At 42.8% G+C, this 21,381-nt stretch overlaps 1 protein-coding gene across 3 annotated transcripts in view; it reads right to left on the reverse strand.

Annotated features, from left to right (window-relative positions):
- Positions 1–21,027, reverse strand: part of Sema1a (semaphorin 1a) — a 225,185-nt gene extending 204,158 nt beyond the window's left edge. For 2 of the 3 annotated variants that reach the window (XM_089079208.1, XM_089079205.1), the window contains exon 1: positions 20,612–21,027. The gene's annotated coding sequence lies outside the window, so the exon portion shown is untranslated. The remainder of the gene's footprint in view (positions 1–20,611) is intronic. The other variant, XM_089079206.1, reaches the window with a different exon arrangement.
- Positions 21,028–21,381: the final 354 nt, after the last annotated feature.

A 21,381-nucleotide genomic window follows, 5' to 3' on the forward strand; every position in this document is an offset into this window, starting at 1 on the left:
ACTTTCTTCTGCAATGTGTCGACGGGAATTCGATTAATATTTACAGTTTACACGTATACATATACGTGCAACTTTTATGATATGACAGGTTAAAATAACTCGCTGTTCGCCGCTTGATATCGGAGAGAGAATTCTGCTCGGTACTTCAGAAAAGTGCATTTCAATGTTTTTCGTCCTGGCAAGAGATCCCTCACGTAACATCGAGCGGGCGCTCGTGATCTCGTAAAGATGCATCCTTGGGACTTGTACCGCTGGCCTTATTTGCCTACATTTACATTCGAATTAAGGATAATGACTACGCTGCATCATGGAACAGCCGTAGGATCAAAGGCACGCTCTCCTCGCTACGCCTTCTCATTTCAATCATTTAGCTTGCCAGGTATGATTAAAAAGAATTATGACACGCTATAAATCTGACTTGATCAACTTTACCACTCGAAAAAAAAAAAAAAGGAATATTTCCATAAAAGTAAGATATTCGTATTTTGACTCGCATACTAAAAATCTATATACGAATATAAGAGCATTTTTATTATAAATATTAATTTTGAACATTATAAAAAAATATTAAGTAAAAGATTCGTGTAATGCTAATAATTATGTAATTAATATCAATTATATAAATAAATTATTGTAAACAATAACAGTGTTATTACAATAATAGTGTTATTACCATATTTTTTCTCAATATGACAAAAGAGATTAAGAATGATTATTATTATTCTTAGTATGGGTATCGATACTAGGTCAAGTTTAAGAGTTTCTGTGAACGATAATTTTTCCACTTAATACATCCTGTGAAGAATGAGACGTCTCGACGACGTCGAGACGCCCACAAAACCTACGCGACAACGCAATGCGAGCAATATATATATATATATATATATATATATATATATATATATATATATATGCTTAGGTATATCGTCGCTCCGCGTGCAAATACGGACGCGTCTGGAGAGAGCAATAACACTGAATGCGGCGCGTACTTGGATGCATCGATGCTAACATAATAAGCGGACATATCTGCCAAGCGTATGCTGTTATACGTCGACTATTAGGGTCATTTTATGCGATGCGGTGCAAACGCGAAACCTTCCTTTACGATCCGTCCGAAGTCGATGAGAAGGAAATAGAATTATATACACGCGACGTATATTATTACATTTGCATACGTGCATGCGAAGCGACGAGGCGAGAGAGAGAGAGAGAGAGAGAGAGAGAGAGAGAGAGAGAGAGAGAGAGAGAGAGAGAAAAGCCAGATCTGTGCCATAATTCGTAATCCAATAATTTCACAAATTTATATCTTGATTTCCGACCGAGTCGATATAAAGGGTGTTCCACATATGCGTTCCGATATTCGTCTTTTCTCGTTCGCGCGTTTGGCGTCACGATAACGTTTAAAAATTTGTTTCGTTGGCAAACAACGTTTCGCTGATTCACCTCTGACATGATAATCGTCACGGGCGATACCGTGACGTAAATTCACCTTAACGGCGGTTTCCGTGCACCTCCGCGTGTTCTCATTCGGCGGTCGGTCCCGCAGTGTGCTTATGCTCATAGCGCATAGCGACGCGGCAGCCGAGCTATTCCATGCTGGCCTAGGCGCTAGCTAAGCACTTCTGTACATACCGAATATATCGGCGAGGGTAAGGATACCGTATAACGCACCCCTAGAGCGGCAGACGAGGGAGAGCGTGGGTAGAAAGGAGCGAAATATTCGGGAAACGGACAGAAACGGCGATGTGCAGCAGTCGACAATGGCGTGCACGTATCGAATGGCAGAAAGAAGGGGGCAGACACGTCGGCGGAATGCTTAAATCGCGGGAGAGATCGCTCGCGAGAGCGAAAAGCCGAAATGATTGATGCGTCAGAGACCACGTGTGTCTGTCGAGAGATATTCGGTCTTTCCTTTTTTTTTTCTTTCTTTCTTTCTTTCTTTCTACGACGCAAACCTCCTCTGAATTTTTTAAAACCCGATAGTTCCAATACTAAATTTGTATTGATCCCCGGTGCAATGTGGGGACGTGAATAAATTATTCGGCGATTCTTTTCTCGATATGGACTTCTTAATGTTGAAATATTTTTTTTTTTTTTTTTAATGTCTACGTCATCATTATTTACATAACGTAATGTTTATATTGCTGCTTCAAAGCTGATTTACGTTCACGAGATAACGTAGTATAAAAGAGATCAGAATTAAATTTCTTTCTATTGGAGCATTTAGTACGTAATTTAACAGAGACATGTGCAATATTCTGGGAAGCAGACTCCGCCTGGAGGTTTCCGCACATAGCGAATCATTGATATAGCCGCAGAGTACTAAGCCATATACAAAGAGAATGGGAGGCGGCATTCGTGTGAGCGCGAAGCTGGAATTGCACATCGCGTTTGAAATCACCGCGAGAGCCGAGCGAATGAAAGAGAAACCAAACGAAAGCGAATCAAATAGAAAGCACGAACTCGAGTGTAAGGAAAAAAAGAGTACATCTACACCGTAAACATCATTTCAGTCCTGCAATAATTAAACATTTCAATATTCATAAAATGTCGCGTGTATTATATTTAAATTATCTAATTTGCCTCTCCATACTAATTTTCAAGATAAACGTATTCGATTCGGTACAATATTTCATCAATATTCGATTAGTATAATATTGATTTATATGAATTCAATCGGAGATAATCGTACATTGATAAAATTAATGGAACGCATATTAGCAATTTTTTTCAGACTCAATCTTTCAGACTCCTCTGGATATTTTCTCCTAATTGCACCGTGCGTATCAACCCTGTAGTACACACACATTTTATCCCAGATTCTCACAGCAGAAACGGGAGAGAAGAGATGAGGAACGGGTATGAGGGAGATAGAGTACACAGACACAGACGAGGTTCAATGTGTCCGTAAACGTCACAGGCAGCGTGCATCCGGAAGCGATAAATATGCCGTCACGCGGCACACACGCGTACACGCACTTCTTCGATCGTGGCGGTCGACGTGATATGCTTCTCTCGCATAAAGGGCAGGGCAGAGATAATTACGGTGCAGGGAGAAGTCTCTCTCTCTCCCGTAGAAGAAGAGAATATATGCGCGTGTGCGGGAGGTGGGAGAGCCGTTCTATTGGAAATGCGCATGCCGCTGCTGTAACGTTCATCTCTCGCGAATCGCTGGCTGTCAGAACTCTCGATGATATGCGCGACTACGAAGAACCGCGAAAATTTCCGACACGAGGAGAATTAACATGCATATAAAAACTTTCTGACAACGGTCTGAAGAAAATCCAAATTCTCCGAATTTGCATTACGGTATATTTTCAAATTTTTAAATCCAAAAATGTGGTGAAGGTAAGAGGTATATTTGCTTTATTCGAGCAAATAAAAATTGATGCAGACGAATCATTAAAATTTGTTCCTTTCTGAAATTTTCTATTTTTATAAGATAACTCGATTTTGCGAGATAATACGGATGAGAAGCGCATGCAAAGATCGGGAGACGTACTGACTGTATTCGCGTTTATTCCGACTATAAACAGGACGGATTAGGACTGCGCGTGATTGCGGGGACCTCTTTCACCTTCCCTGCGAATAGAGAGAGATGCAGATAAGTGCGAAGGGTTAATTACCGAACGTCCGAGAGCGGTCAAGCAGGTCGCTCTCTCGGCCAATTCCCGCAACCGCGCGCGCACATCGCCGTCGTCGTAATTCCACAACGGAATTAACGGAATCGCCGGAAGGGAGGAGCGGAATAATCTCGGCAATGGCGGCAACGTGCGCCGCGCGAGATAAAGACCGGATCCTTTCTCGTCAGCAGCAAATACGGCGGGGAACCCTCTACGGTGATTAAGCCCTGTCCGAAAGTACAACGGCGAGAGCCCGTCGGGCTGTTTCGCCGGGGGTAGTAGGCAGGCAGGCGAGGGAACGAGGGGAGAGTGTAGGAGGATTGGTGGAAGAGGGCAGAGACCCCGGGAATGGGGAAAACCGAAATATCGACGAGATAGCCGCCGCCACCGCCGCCACCGTTCCCCTGACGTATGTATAAATGGTGGAAATGCGTGCTACCTTCCCCCCTCCCACCCCTCTCCCCCATCCGTTTCCCCGCCATTCTCTTGCTCCCGGCTATTCTTCTCTCTCTCTCTCTCTCTCTTTCTCTCTCTTCTTTTCTCCCGTCTCCTCTATCTCTTCTCGCTTCACCTACACTTCTTCACCCCTGCTGCCTTTCTCTCAGAAAGACACGGCCGTTTCCAACGGCGGCGTGTTTCCATATCCTCACTCGATGGTCCCCCTGGCGCGCTGTCGATATTCCCGCTTCGTTTTCTCGATATATAAGTACGATAATATCTAATCTTGTAATTCCCAAATTGAGATTTTCTTATTTTCACGCTGGCTCAATATAGAATAGAAGAAATTATCGATAATTGCATTAATCTCGATCCCACATTTACTCTCCTTCATTCCCGACTCGAGTTTCAGAGACACCTATTTTCACGTTGGTTTAATGCAGAAGGGATTGTTGATGACTACATTTAAATTCACTTCTACGCGTTATCTTATTGTTACGTGCTAACATCGGTAATTTACGAGAGACGAGAAGGAAGAAACCGGGGAGCTTATTTAAATGATATTGGATCCTAGAAATTTTGCATCAGCGACGTGCGCAAATTGTGGAAATACGGATACGATCTCTCCTACGATCTCTCCTCACTGTGTGAAAGAGACGGTCTCGCCGACTATCGTCTTCCCTACGGTCTCTGTCCAACGACCCTTCCAATGTTCCAGGCACTCTTTATCGATTTTTGAATTCACCCGCACGGAATATCCTATAAACGAGTACATGGTAATCCACGACCTGGGCTCAAACACCGTGAATAATATCTTAATGCTCGGACGTCTTCCGCAGAGCATGTTCGAAAACGTCTTTTACGATCTCATAAGGTCTATGTCAGAATCGTTGTATGAAAATAGCCAAACCGTTGCGATCCAATTCCGTGATCTTCTTTATTCCGTATTTGAAAAAAATGTGTAATCCGCTTCTAATTCAATCTTTTACGCTGAAATTCGGTAAATGTAGACATCCAACTTTAAAAAATACTTCTATTTAAAATAGAATAATTTTAAATACTTATTACACGATTACATACATATATCGCAAGAGTTCTAAATTTTAAATCCAGCAGTTTCAGATAAAGAAGCGACTTAATAACAATATCGAGCTAAAAACTTAATCAGTTTCCTTTAGAAAATTAAACTCCCTTTTCGTTATTTTCGGCGAAAAAGATTTTCCTCGTGCTTTGCGAAGGAACAAAAGAAAAACCGATTTTCACTGTTTCGAAAATCGTCTCCCGGCGTATAGCGAACGGCGCTACTTTCCTTTCGCTACGATATCCTTTATTTCTCGTTTGCTTCCTCGTTTCGCTTCCAATACTTCGCTCGAGTGTGCCTTCTGATATTCCCGACGTCCTTTATCGATTTTCGAGCGCCTTGCCTTGCTCTATCTTCTCTGCCGCTCGCTTTATCGATTTTCATGTTTACGTACGCGACGCGCCGCGAACTGTAAATCCACGTGTATCATGATCCACGATCTAAGAACACGATAAATCTTATTACGTGTTCCGGGACTTCGTTTCTGTCTTTTATCGTGCCGTAGTAGCGAGCACTTTCCTCACGTCGAGGGCCTGGCCCATCCAAGAATGCTTTTGTGTATCATTGTGTGTGTGTGTGTGTGTGTGTGTGTGTGTGTGTGTGTGTGTGTGTGTGTGTGTGTGTGTGTGTGTGTGTGTGTGTGTGTGTGAAGATCGGTCACGCTCCTTTTATTTTCCCATTTTCTCCTTCATCTTTGCAATCGCCACTTTGCCGAAACACCGAAACACTGAAACGGCTCTGAGATAGTAATTTTTAATCTCTTAATTTTGTAGTAAATTTAAAATTATAAGATTCTATGAGAATATAAAATTAATAACAAACTAATAACTATTTGGTTAAAATATCTCTTAATGATCTTGTATACTAAGATAACATTTGGGAAAGATATCCTTAACACTAAAATAAAACGAATATTTTTCTTATTCTTTAAAAAGCCAATTTTATTCGCTTTTATCTTGCAGTTAATCTTTCCAAATCGTCTTGACGATATTTCTCTCAACGACTTTATCGATTTTAACATTTACCTAGACCGCTGTAAATTCATCGTGAGTTCGCGATCCAACATGGCGTCGTGCGATAAATCGTGCTACGTACAATACAATTTTTTATTTTTGTCTTTATCATCATGCCATTTCACCGATGTAGCCGTCGTTGCTTTGTAAATCATCACTCGATTTGCGCACGTATTCATATTCGGACCCGCACTTATTTCGATATCTCTTTTCTCTTCCATTATATAAATAAACACCGTTATATCAAATATCGATCGAATCATAAATCTCTTCAAGCTAATTCAATCAAGCATTACTAACGGTTGAAATACATGATTTTTTTTATTATGATTTTTGTAAGACTACTTTCACAATGTTGTTAATTATACGTAATTTCCGTTATATCTTTCTATATTTTATTTCTTCTTTTCATTTTCTATCTAGTCCCATTTTTACTTTTGTATGTGCTAATAACAAAACATGTTTGTATTTTTTAATTGTTCACTATTATGTATTCTTCATATAATATCTATCTTTATTCCATCTTATCTAAGTATAGCCGTAATTAAAACTGTCTCTTCAAATTTATTTGAATCCCATCAAATGTGACGTGTATTTCCTCTCTGCGTTTTGCAAGCCAATCTATTCATAAATATAGAGGCATAATTCTAAAAAAAAAACGATCTCTCTCTCTCTCTCTCTCTCTCTCTCTCTGTCTCTCTCTATCTCTCTTTCCATATTCATCGTTTACATCACGAGCAATACCGATTGGGTCGAGACGTGCGCCATTTCCTTTCCCACCCCCTTCCTGCAGCGCAAATTTTTCGTCATTCAACCTAGGGCGACGTTCCTTCATAGATCACGCGAGATCCTTTATCCGTCCGAGTATTTACCCACCATGCTGAAAATCCATACGCATCGCGATCTACGATGTGGCGGCGCGATAAATCGTCGCGCTGCGCCGCGTGCTTTTTGTCTCTGTCTCCTCCGTCGACTGCGTTTCCCTCTCTCTTTCCCTTCCTCACGGGGAAACCCGCGGTGATAGTGCAGCGCCTCCGATGCTTTGTAAATCGTCGTCTGTTTGCAGCGCGTCGCTCTTCCGCCTCGTCCCGCCTCCGCGCTGATCCTTTGCATTCTCTTGTCTTCGGCCTCGACTCCGCGCCCGCCACCCCCGCGTTCTCCCTCGCTCCCTCCCTTTCTCTCTCTTCTCTCTCTCTCTCTCTCTCTCTCTCTCTCTCTCTCTCTCTCTCTCTCTCTTTCTCTCTCTTTCTCTGTGCAAAGTTCCGCGGTCGTAACTTCGTTCGTACGCGAGGAAGCAAATGTTATTTACGAGCAAAGTCGTCGTCGTCGTCGTCGTCGTCATCCCAGTCGTCGTCCTCGCCGCCGTCGTCGCCGTCGTCCTCGTCGTCAGTTGCAGACGGGCGAGATGCGGCCTCCGTAGGATTCCGATTGCAATTCCCTCTGTTCCAATCAAACTCCTATTTTCCGCGGGAGCTCTTGGCATGCGACGATAATGGAAGCAGGGTGTGACGCGGAAGGGGAATGAATCGGAGAATCGAGCGAGCTAATGGACGAGGACAGAAACGGCGCGACTATCGCGTGATATTCTTTTTTTCTCTCCAAGCGACGACTCGCTTTTTCTAGTCGAAACGATACGACGTTATGACCAAAAGTCCTGACCAATTTCCCTCTTTTTTCTCTGTTATATATATATATATATGTTGTGTGTGTGTGTGTGTGTGTGTGTGTGTGTGTGTGTGTGTGTGTGTATCATTGCCGGAAAGGAAGGAAGTAAAAAATCCTATGTCCCATTTTTTTTGTATTTTAAAAAGCTGTGAGACATCAGCGTATTCTGGCGTGAGTGATGAACTCGAAACGGGGAGCGTGGGGGGCGTGTTTGCCTCGTGACGTAAAATTGGAAAAAGTTAGCACGAGTTTTCGGCAGCGAGAATTAGTTTATTCACGAGCGGTAATAAATTATTGAATTCGAAGAATAAAATCGAAGCACCGCGCATCGCGACGATGAGAGTCGACGGGAGTCGTGCGTCGCCGATGTTTTCGCGTCGTCCATCGGTGCGTAATTGAATCACGGTACTATCCGCAGCGCGGATCGATCGGCGTTGTATCTGGAAGTAAAATTCCGGGTCCTTTAAATCAGTGAATTTTATTGCGCCGTTGCTGCCGGTGCTCTTTATCGAACTTCGACGCTCGTAGGCCCGTGAAACGTCCGCATTGCGGTTACGTGGGCTTTTCCACCACTTTTTCACTATCCGGCACCCACTAAAGTCGCACGGCACAAAAAGTGAACCCTTTAAATCTCAATACTTTACACATCGATCTGAATGCTCTGTGTCTCGTAGAGTTTTCCAAGCTTTTAGTCTGATTGAAAATGACTGGCATCCGTGGCATGAAAACGCGATCTCGCAAAATTAATTTCCGAGGGAAAAATTACAAAAAAATACCGATTGACTGTCAATATAATAAAATATTGATTTACGATTTATTTTGTCGATCTTATGTAAATATTCAAAAAAGTAAAATAAAATTTGTTCTTTGAGCAAAAATCCTTTGGGCAAAATTTCTCATCTTACGAAGTGTAAGTGTAAGTGAAACGCACGCAGAAAAAGAACTTCCGTATCTCGTGATGCAGCTGCTTTTACAAGAGCTCACGATCGCGCCGCGCTCGTGACGTATTTATCACTCACGCAAATGAAACATTGCGGTCAGATGCGTTTTTTTTAATTCTCACACAAGCACACACTCTGCATCATACTGTGTAGTCCGCCACATCGCGACCAGTAAACATCAAACTTGTGTGCTTATAACTACTAGCGGGTGTTGTCCTATGTACATAGCGCGACTGAGACAAAACGGAAGATGGAGAGAGGAAGAGAGAGAAAGAGAGAGAGAGAGAGAGAGAGAGAGAGAGAGACGCAGGGAAGGAGAGAAGGGAAGGAGAGAAGGGAAGGAGGCAAGGAGGAGGCAAGCGGAGGCCGAGAGAGGAGGCAAAACATGATATTAGATTCGGATCTGGTCCGTGTATGCATACACATATGTATGCACGATGGAAGACCGCGGCGCTAAACGCGAGCGGAACGCTCGGTACGTCTCTGGAATTGCATCCATTTTCGGGAGACCTCAGCCTCTCCTCCTGATAAGCAATATACACCGTGCCTACGTTGCCACGAAGTTATATACGGCGTATGCCGAGTTATCGGGACGAGTGGGCGACCGTGAAAATCAAAGCTGCAGGTCGAGACGGCTTACTGGAGCGCGAGAATTCGCGAGGATCTTCGTTTCTGCGGTACGATAAATCAATAAACTCGGGGATAAGTAACTTCAGCTGACGTCACAATCTCTCTCCCTCCCCCCTCCCCTCCCTCCCCCGCCCTCCTCTCTCGACGTTCGACATTTCGCGACATTATCAGATCCCTCCGTTGCAGTATCGACAAGCTGGAATCTCGTTCCAGTAAAATCTTGACTGATACGTGAACCGTTTATTTTGAAAGCGGAGTAAGCTCAGTTCTCTCAGGTATTAAATTTCGAAGAAATGTGGATACGTAGACTGATACGAAAATCGACTTAAATTGCGCTCGCGGTTTAAACATTTCATTTATAAATATTTCATTCATCTGTCATTCAGATAAAGTAGAAGATATTTTTTTATAGAGAAAGATTTCCATATACCAAGAATATTTATATATTGCGTTAGCACAGACCACGTCTCGCGAAACAATTTATAACGTACCTACGTGAGAAATATTATCTTTATATTAATCTTTATATTAGCAGGAAGCATAGTCACGTATGATCCCAAAATAAAGTTGTGTTGTTTATTTTCGTCAACGTTGCGATGGAAGTGATTTCGTGCCTCAATCCCACATTGCGATTTCAAGCTCAACACCCACGCAACTCGTGATCTGAAAATAGAATCGAGCAAGGATGCAGTTCGCGGAAGAAATGGCGTGCATTTCAGAAACGATCGTTGCGGCGGTCAAGGGCAATTAAAGACCGACGAAACGGTCGTTTCAAACGTGTATAAAATATTGAATAAGAGAAAGACTTTATTTTCAACATCCATTTTTTTTTTTTTTAATAGATATTTGCGGTAAGTAGATCGATAAGATAATAAAAGAAATGTATATATTCAATATTGCATTATAAATTATGCAGCTTTGATAAAAAACTTTTATACACTTTTAACGATATGATTGCGCTTTCGCTACGATCTGCTCTCTCTCTCTCTCTCTCTCTCTCTCTCTCTCTCTCTCTCTCTCTCTCTCTCTCTCTCTCTCTCTCTCTCCCCTTCATTTTCTTATTCTCTTTTTTTCTTCGCACCTCTCCGACTCTTTGTGGTGAACAAAGTTTTTCTCCCAACGAGAAGTATTTTCTCTGGGAGTCGGGTAACGTCTCGCGTATTTTCACGGACGGTTCGAGGTGACCCAATGCGAGAAACTCGAATCGCTTTTTATGAACGACGCAAATGACTCCGCTCGTAAATGGCGGTGGCGCGAAAAAAAGTTCGTCCCTGCGATAAGGTCTTTTTTCTATGATCGTTTTTTTTTTTTGCCGGCGGGCGCAATACATCGCTGCATTTGCGTGCTTTTTTTCCAACTCTATAGCGTGACGATAGAGACTCGTAAGGCCATTGAACCTTGAACACTCTATAAAGGATGTACCATAAAATGATACGTTCATGCGGCATTTTATTTCGAACATTTTTAATTGCTATCCGCTTGTATAGGTCATATACGCATATGCGTATGTTTCAACAAAATATGCAATATAAAATTTTTTTATTAATTTAACATACTCTCTTCAGAATGTGCCAGAAAGCGATAATCTTCTACCGGGACAGGTTAATTATATCGTACAATTTTTTGAAAAATACGCACGTAAATCACCAGGGATGACATTTTCCGTTTCATCAACTTCTAATTTGCACGTTCCATAAGTTTCCGCGGATCTCCGATTACGATGTTAAAGATGTGACAACCGTGAGTCCTACAGCGAACAAAGTTCTACCTCCAATAGCAGAAATTTTCCGAGAGTCGGTTAACGTTTCTGGCATTTCCACGGATGGATCGGACGACGCGGTGTAAGGGAGAAAGAAAGAAGGAAAGAGCGAGAAAAAGGACGAAAGGAAGAGAGACAGAAGGAAAGAGATGCCAGCATCGGTTTTTACGAATGAAGCAAATGACTGCGCTCGTAAATGGCGGTCGTAGAAAAAGGGTTATTTCCGAGATAAAGTTCTTTTTTCTAATTATTTTTTTTTTTTGTTTTTAGTTGACCGTTTCCGCATGCAATGAGCATCCATTTTTACCTATACGATGCTAGCTACGGCAAAAGTTCGCCGTAGATACCGCAACATTTAAATCCTGTCGATAGCCCCGGCCCTGATACACCAATTTCCAACTTCGCACGTTTCCCTTAACTCCCAACGGTAGCTCAATAACGGTGTTAGAGAGAAGGGCGCTCATGGACAACTACGAAACAAATTTATAAAGCGAGGCGCATCCTCGCGAACTTGGCATATCGCGCGATCTTAAGAATGCGGGTCTGATTACTTTCTTTCCAACTACAAATTATTTCAACTCTCTTTTCGCCGATCTATGAAAACTTGGCAGAAATCATCATTTCAAACGTTTCAGTTTGGATATTCAACCAATTAAGATCGAACTGATGCGAGATATGCAACGTATGCAACTACGAGTAAAGAATCGTAACATTATCTTCGTGAAGTTTTATTATCCAAGATAGAAAAATTCAATCGATATTTTAAAAAGAATATAACGAGATCGAGCACAGGTAGAAATGTGCGAATAGATTTTTTGACATCGAATCAAATAGAACGACATAATTATTGTTAGGCTGAATTTTAATATATAGATAACAAAGAAAGAAATTTGTATGTGAGAAGATATAAAGTCATTTTAAATGTCATACACATAAATCAATATATGTACGTATTCGAACCTCTTAGATTCGAGATTTTCGAGTAGTTCGCACATCTCTAAGCACACAGCATATCTTCGCAAACGAGAGTTCCGGATACGGATAATATTTCTCCGTCGGGAGAGTACGCGGAGGGACACGAGCAACGACGCCGAAACTATACGGTTATACAAATCCAGACAAAAACGTACTCCGGACGGGGGCTCAGCATGTGTCTGTTCGTGTCTGGCGTATATCGAAAAACGTCGGGCGTCCGTCGTCGGACAGAAAAGGGGGTGAGGAAACGCGGGCGGACGTACGGACGAGCGAGCGAGCGAACGAACGAACGGTTTAAAGAACGCCCACGCTCTCCTCCTCTTTGTTCGCCAAGATCGCGTTATCGGCCGGCAAAATATTGTTATCGCAGCGCGCGACGGTGAATCACCGATGCGAGAGCACAAAGGCCCCCCTGGCCGCCGAGCGAAAAGAGGGACCGATAACGATTGACCGACCGGCAAAACGTATCGAGACTCGAGGCATTGACGCGGCAGGAGAACCGGAGAGAGCGAGACAAAGAAGGAGCGTCGTCGGGAGACGGACGTTGCTGCATGCGAAGGATGCATTATGGGATTACGACGTGAATGGCCGTTTCAAAGTTTGCTATGCGTAACCGAAGTTGCCCCGCGAGTGTGCGGCGCGAATGGAAAAGCGACAGCTACGTCGTCCACGGGGTGTTCGGTAAATTCGCAACGATACACCCTCGCGCTCGTCGTCCTCCGCGGAAACTTATCGCGACTTGGCGCGAGGGGGCGGGCGGGCGGACGCGATGTACTTGAAAAGTTGGCGAATTTCGAGTCGATTTTTCCTCGGTGAAAGTTTGATTGGACGCGCCATCTCGCCAAACTTCGCCAAACTTTTTAATTTTCAATATTACATATCTTGAAAAGCAGAACTTGGATTAAAATTCTGATACAGCTTAAGCTGCACTTTGGGTTAACTAAAGAATAAAGTTCTCATATCTGTTCCCGTTAATCCGGTCCGAATGTACGATATGAAATTTTCCAACGCCAGGAATATGCATATGTAGCACGAGCAAAAAATAATCCCTTATGCTTATTATTTCGTTCTTCTTGGATCTCCGCGTAGCGATCCACAGCGGTACATCCGCCGCGATACGTCCGAGACACGTTATGTAGAGAGAAAGCAAAGGAAAATCGCGCGCGGCGTTCGTGCGGGCGGAGTGCGGGCTAGGCTATTCAGAAATCGTAGAAACGGAAACGTCGAGTGCCATTCCTCGGGCCGAGGCAGGGGAACGATGGAAATGAAACGAACGGCGGGGCAGGCAGCAGGCAGCGATATTTTATCTGATTTTATTTATGTCGCGCGTCAGCAACGGTATCCAATTTTCCCCTGAAAAATCGGTAAAGCGCTGTTTCCGTAAGGTAGAGGGACTGATACATCATCCTCCCGATAATAAACAGCGCGATATTTCCAATTTTCGGCGTATACATACGTAAGTTCGCGCAGACGTGATGCGATATTTGCGAGGCATGCGAGATATATGAGGGACAGGGGGAGGAGGGGAGGAGAGGGCAGGGGAAGGGGGGAGGAAAAAGAGGGGGGAAAGTCGCATCGCGCCGGAAACGTGCAAAAGCTACGCGTACGACAACGGTCCTTACAAATCCGACGCGCCCGGCTCGTGAAACTTACATGCCGTCGCCGACGACGAAAAATAAAAACGCCTGCTCGGCTACATTTTCACCGGCGCGCGCTTGCATTATGCATAATTTTCAACGCGGCGACGAACTCGCGGCGGACACCTTGCATGCACTCTGCGTATACACGCCGCGCGACGCGAGACGCGTTTTTATGCAGCCACTGTGAATGTCACAGCGTGGCTGAACGGCAACGGTACGGTGGATTCCGTTTCCATTATAATCTCCTGAAGCGCCGACAGAATACGGCGATACTGGTTAATATTCCGCTTCGACAATGAAACGCGAACGATCATCCCCCCCTCCCCCCCTCTCTCTCTCTCTCTCTCTCTTCCGTTCGACATTCCGCGAATCACGTAACACGGGTTTCGCGAAAAGCGACAGAGTAAAAAAATTAAGTGGAGTTCCGTTTCTCCGAGGATTACACGTATCGCGTCGCGTTGCGCAAAGAGCCAAATTTAATTAGGCGAGTCTTCCCTCTTTGGTGACGACTGTGATCTACGAAAAGACGGGGGGCGCATTCGATAATGATGATTAGGGTCGCGGCGCGTCGTCATCGCGCGTCTCGCAACGTTATTCGTCCGGAATTTCATTTTCCATATACATTGATACAAATGTCGCGCCAGGTACGGCAAGCATGTGCTAGTCGCGCGTGTTCCAGGCACAGGACCACGGGTCCGAGGGTTAATATCCGTTGGCGCACACATGCTCACGTATACACGTGCATTTGGCGAAGTTGGAAGCTGCCTTGCGGCGCACCTTGGCCTCAAAATCAATACGGCCCTGCATCGTGCGGCGCCCGTTATTAAAGACGCTCTGCGGACCAGGACTAGGGCCAGAACCGCGGTGGATGGTACGGCGTTGATAAATATTCCGTAGATGCGCCCGGGACAATCGTGGGGTAACGACGGAGTCGTGTCGGCGGCCCGATGGGACGGCCGTAGACGACGGCTTTTGTTCGGCCCGAGCACGTACCGTGTATTAGTGTTACACGGAAAAGAGTCGCAATGACCGAGAGAAAAATCGGAAAAGCCGCGCTCGTTTCCAGGAATGCTCTTAAGCCATCGCGTACGAGATCGTTGCTGTTCCATTTGCGGCAGAAATTCTTAGCGTGATTACGCCTACAGATGAAATTTATTTAACAGCGAAATATCAAAGTTATTCTCTTTCAGGCCTACATTGTTCGTCTACATTATTCTTTTTTTCATGTAATTATCCGCACGATATTTCAATTTAAATCTTAATTTTTATCGTTCTTATAATTTGCAATAAAATAAAAACGAATAACATTCTGTACATCTTTCAAATAATTGAAAAAAATAATTGAAATTTAATGATCGATAAAGGTGTAGATAAAAGCATGACTAAGCTGAATTTTTTGATAAAAGTTTTACTAAATTAATTTAGCAAATTTCTAAGACTAGAATGTATTTTACATCCGACTAACGGCGATATATTATGTTTCAATATATCTTATTCAATATATCTTGATAAAAATGGCATACATTCTCATAAGCCATATTCTAAATTTTATATGTGAATTATATAAAATTTAAATAATCTGATTTAAATAATCTGCTCTGGTTAAATAATCTGGTTCGATAATCATGCTCTGGTTAAAAAGAAATTGCTTTTACTAAGGATAATTAATTTCTTATGTTGAACTCGAATATTTAATGTAAATAACATAATGAAAATATTATTAGATGAAACGACAATCGTGATAGTAGTAGATATATTGGCGACAATTAATGAACTAAATGGAATAGCAACTAATTTAGTTACGTGAACCCATTTGTCGTCGACTGTGCAAAGTTGACCTTGCCGCTACCTGTTCCGAAATTTGTTAACAACAATCATTTTAACATTCTGCTTGTTTACATTATCAGTCGTAAATAATAATCTCAATTATACAATGCAAATTACGAATTATCTAGATAAAATTGCCTAAACGCCATCGATTTGAGGACATTTTATGAGTTTTTTAATCGACTGATAAAACCTTCAGTTTATACTTCATAACTTTTTTTACATCTCTCTCTCTCTCTCTCTCTCTCTCTCTCTCTTTCTCTCTCCTTATTCTTATCAACTTTTACTATCTTCCATAACTGTTTGCAACATCTGCGACCTCGTTTCATAATTTCACGCGTCATTCTATTCCGAGATGAACGAAAACAAGGCGAAAAAAGTTTTCGATAAGTAATGGACTTTCAAGTTCGAATCCCGATTACAGCCGAGCATAAGGTGGCGAACTAATTTTCCCGTAAAAGCAAGTAAGGTGGGCTTCTTCGGCGACTTTATTACGCAAACAGCGGGGCACAATGGGGGGATTGTCAAAAGCGCACGACCACCGTCTTGCGAGTGATCGTCACGTCGTCTCATAATAACTCATTTGATCAGAGATGTCAGGGCTTTGTGTACCTAAATTGTAATCTGGGATAACTTTCGGCTTTGTCGCGGCGTCCCCTGTCTATCGGTTTTCCCAGTTTCCGCGGTTTCCACGACAGCGGGCCGCGCGAGACGACGATATTAACGCGTTTATCGTGCCATTTCATTGTACATCCTCCAGCTGCCTGTTAATTCGCCCCTTTTCATCCGAGTCCTCTCAGCCGCATTCGGCCGCATTCTTAATGCCCATTCATTGTGCTGTCGCGATATGAAATAGAGACACTCGCGTTAATAGTGTCGCATTATACCTGGGACCAGCTAATAGCATTGCCAAGGGCGCAAAACGGATCAGAGTTGAAAAGTCCGCCGGTTTAATATTTATTTATTCGGCGAAAGTAATAATGGTATTAAAATGAAGATGCTTATTTCGACATCTACGTCGATTCGCACTATCCAATCTTCAATATTTTAAAAAGAGTATTATGGACAATGCGTTATGAAAGATACATATATGTAAAAAAAAAAAATCGAGACTTGAAATTGCGAATTGTTAAGTTAACAATGTGACGCAATGTTGCAGAAGTCAAACCATGGCCATACAACGGTACACGTCATGCATTCGGCGTCAAATAATTTTTTTCTAAAAAAAAATTTTTTTTTTCTATTTCTCTGCGGTTAGGACACCTTTCAAAACGTTAAAAGCATTTTACAAGAGAGAAAGCTGAATTTTTATCTGTCAGATTGCACCATGCGGGTGTCGTGTAGCATCGGCCTCCGCATATAAATAAATCGTTCGAGGTTTTCATTGAAAACACGAGGCCACCGTCTACGTCTACGGTTTCCCGAAAATTTCCGTAATTATAACATGTAACACGTGTCGATCCGAACGCTCGATGGCAACCGCGAGAGGGAATGGCAGAGAGGACGAGCAAAAATTCCTCGACCGAGAGAGGAAGGTCGACGTCGCGCCGTGGGAAAGGGGAGGGGGGGAAAAAAAAGAGAGGGAGAGAGGCGAGCGCCGAACTAAACAAGAATTTAGATTAAAATTCAGAAACGTGCGTCCGAGGATGCGAATGCGGGGGAATGAATGGGAATGCTCCAGGTTGTATTGTACCGTCGTGCCGGTACACAACGACACTATCGGCATCCACCCTGCGAAACGTGATTCGCCCGACGACATAATTTTGCGATGTGCACCGCCGGATATTTACGAGCAGCGCGCACTCCTCGTTTTATCACGATCAAAAGGATCGTTCCTGTAGCATCGCGCGTGCATCTGAGAATGAGGCGTGTGATTGTCACGTTTTACCTATTAAGAATTACCTGCGACTAAACTCGGAATTGTGTGACGGAGGTAGTCCCTTCCCGCGACGAGATGTTTCAAACAGATAAGTTTACAAACCCGAACCGGATCGGAAATGCTCGCCCGGGAAGTCTTGTTCTCGCGAGGCGCAATATCCTTGTTATAATCTCACGTTACAATGCCATGACGCGTTTACGTAATATTTATCGCTCTGATATAAACGTTTCACGTGGATATTTGAACAATTTGTAGTTTTTCATTAATTAACGTATCGCGAGTAGCACGAGGCGCGATTGTGCAACGTGACGATATCGTGTAATCGCGAGCTGGATAAATGAACAATTAGCCACGCAAATGTAAGGACGGAAAATTTACTCACCAGCCAATTCATCGACGCCATCTTCTCGTTGGATGCTGCATCGTGCTGGACATTCGCTCGGGTGGACACGAATCGATCGGGGGGAAAAAAAAAAAACAAAAAAGAAAAAAACCGCTACTAATTGCGATCGCGCCCGATAATTAACGCGATGCATCGTTTGTCTATTCTACGGCAATTCCGACGTTCATTGTACACCAACTTGGTGAATAAATAATGAAACTTGACGACCGCCCGTTGTTTCTTGCCATTTTCGGAATAAATTAAGGGTTAACAAATTTTCGTGCGAGATAAAGAGGAATTCAGAGAGGTTCCCAATTCTCAAAATTCATCGCAAAAAGGATTGAAATCCCACCACAAGTTAAAGTAAAGAAGTGAAATTGCACTTCTAATTTAACGTCAAAAAATGGAACATATTCGAGCATAATGAAGCCTTGTTAAGGTATGTTAATTAATATGAAAAGCTCACTTGTGATGTTCCTAAGCTGCACGCGGGATACAGGAAGACAATAGCGACTGACGTGCTTTAATAAATGGCTCGAAACAAAGCGACACGCTCAGAAATATAAAAGGACATTATCGAATGTTAATTAACGCTTGATGGTGATTGTCGACTCTCTATGTCACTCTGCATCCTGATATTTATTCGCGCGCGCGCGCACGCGCGAGGGTTTTGCTCTCGATAGAAAAAAAAAAATGTGAAAAGTACGAAGAGATACTACCTCTGGTGGATTGCCGAGAGATACCGCAAAGTAACTACATGAGATAAACAAAAACGGATCGCCGAGTCGATATCAAATAAAATTGCTACTGCTGCGATGTGCTCGACTAAGGGGATTTAATGTTCCTCCCGTTTTAAGATTAGTGCTTCACTAAATAGAAGTCAGAAATATGGAGTGACTTTGTACAATATGTATTGCTTAACGTGTAACATGTATTGCACGAATATCGCTGAATTTTATCTGCATTTATCTTTGCTAAACGACATTGTTGTGTCAGGCAGTAGTATTGACGCAATATAAATACGTCAACGCGCCAACGCGCTTATAATATAACGACGTTGAAAAATTTCTCTCGGATATTATATTACGTAACAACGACGAGTGGTGTCAAACGAAGAAATGCCACGCGATAAATGTTAAAAGTATAGCTCTAACGCAATGGAAACGGCTAATTATGCTAATTGTCTATTGAAATTATTTTTACGCGGGATATTTCACATTTAAATGGCTCAAATAAATGATGATAATAATGATCATACGATGTGATGCAGTGATAGCAAATATTTCAAAAGTGATAATTATAAAAACACACTAATAGCTTAACACAATCATAGTTTTAGGTAGGTTAAATACCTGATGGTAAAATAATTTTAATTCTTTTTAATATGCAGAATATGTATCATTTGGACACACCAAATTCTAAATGATTACATACATATAATTCGCGAATGTAAAAGATATTAATTGCTGTTAATAGAATAAAACACTCGACATATTATATATTTCCATTTTAACAGCAATGTTTTAATTTGCATGAAAAATATTCGTAGATGATTAAATTATACACGGTGGAGTATTTTGCATTGAGTTTATATGGGGGTAATATTTTTGAGTAAATTTTAATGCATGTTATTAACGAAATACGAGAAGCACTTTAATGCGTCACATACGCGGATAAATTTTTAAATAATTAATTAATCAAATGTATATATGTATATATACATTAATCAAACGTATTTGATTATTAGTTACGTACAGACGTACACATCACGCGTATTACATTTTTACACACACACACACACACACACACACACACACACACACACACACACACACACATTATATAATTAAAAATTATAAAATTATACATAAAATATAAGATTATATATAAAATATAAGAATTAGTTCTTTATAAATATATATATATATATATATATATATATATTATGTATTATATAATTAATAATTAAATTATAAATTTTAGAATTAACTACTTTATAAATACTAAAGTTCAGCTCCTACGTATAATAAACATTACATATTATTGATATTTATAAAGAACTAATCCTCTCTCTACTCTTTCTATTGCTTTCTTAGAGCAATCTACTTTACGTAACTCCACTATCGCAAATGTGTAAACATCATGGCTGCAGTACAAGTACTACTCGTGTTGCTTTAGGGTAATGCATGCATCTTCAGTATTTGCAATATTTAAAGAGTCTGCGAGAAGATGTTTAACGTACCCATATAATCGTCCGTACAAAACTCCCAAACTCGAAATGTCAATCGATCGCGAGAGAATGCGGTAAATGTCAGAAGCACCCCGGTGACCGGTATACCACTCGCGCTCGCGAACGTCGCTTTAAACGATGCGGTCAATCTGCTACTACGATTTAACTTGTCGTCGTGGGGGGATATTTAAAAATTTCGGAGGTTCTCGCGGGGAAAAATCCGCGAATAATCCGGAGGTGGAAAATACTCGCTGCGGCAGCCGAGCGCGACGCCGCGTACATATCGCGTATATACCCGCTACCAAAGGGGGTAATGAACCCCAGACGGCCGACAGGGTTCGCTTTCACATGCGAAGGATGTGAAAAAGCCGCTTCCGCGGCGAGATTCCGCCCTCGACGAGGCGAGACGAGACGAGATGAAACGAGACGAAACGGAACGGGACGGGACGGGATGAGGCGTGCCGTGTTTGTGCCGTACGAAAACGCGTCGCGAGAAAGCCAAAGTGTAACAGAGTTCGACGTACTCACCGCAATGCAGTGACCTCCGCCGCGGTCGTTATCGGCACACGCCGAGTTTCCCTCCCTCGGCGTGTCGGCGACGTGGCTCTCTCTCTCTCTTTCTCTCTCTCTCTTCGGTGACGGGGGTTGTACGAGGGCTGGCTGCCACCCGTGACAGGGAACCACCGCACACACAACCCAGGGACAGTCACGTTTCCATCGGCGCAACGCGCTAATACGCTACGCCGTTTCAGAGTCACTTGCAACTCGCACCGCACCACACGCGTGACGCGCGCGTCAATGTTTAGACGCCGGCTGCGCGGCTTCGTCGCGAACGCACACAGCTAAGGCCCAAGGAATGCGGACGAGGAAAGTTCCTTTTCGAGGGCTCGACGCGGGCCGCCGAATCGATGTGTGATGTTACACTTCCCAACTGTCTTTTTTGATTCTGCGGATGTGCCCGCGACTAGGGCCATCCCGCGGCGCGTGGGCGTACTCGCTGGCGCGACATCGAGCGGGACGTTTGAACGCGAACGGCGAGGGGGGGGGGGGGGGAACGCACCCAAGATCGAATCATTTCCGGCAGCTCATTTCAAAAGCTGCGCTAACGAATCGATCAACGCGATTCGCTATCTCGACGTAGAATCTAATTTTCTGAAGAACGTGAAGAACGCAAAGAAATATGAAATAAGCACGATAGAAATATATCGTATAAAATTGATAAAAAATATTCTGTAAATCCGATTATATTAAAGAGAAATATTTTCATATGATTTTATTCACTATTTCATAAGTTTTAT

Source organism: Pogonomyrmex barbatus, unplaced genomic scaffold (assembly GCF_055798465.1).
Source record: "Pogonomyrmex barbatus isolate J1 unplaced genomic scaffold, ASM5579846v1 scaffold3, whole genome shotgun sequence".
Taxonomy (NCBI): domain Eukaryota; kingdom Metazoa; phylum Arthropoda; class Insecta; order Hymenoptera; family Formicidae; genus Pogonomyrmex; species Pogonomyrmex barbatus.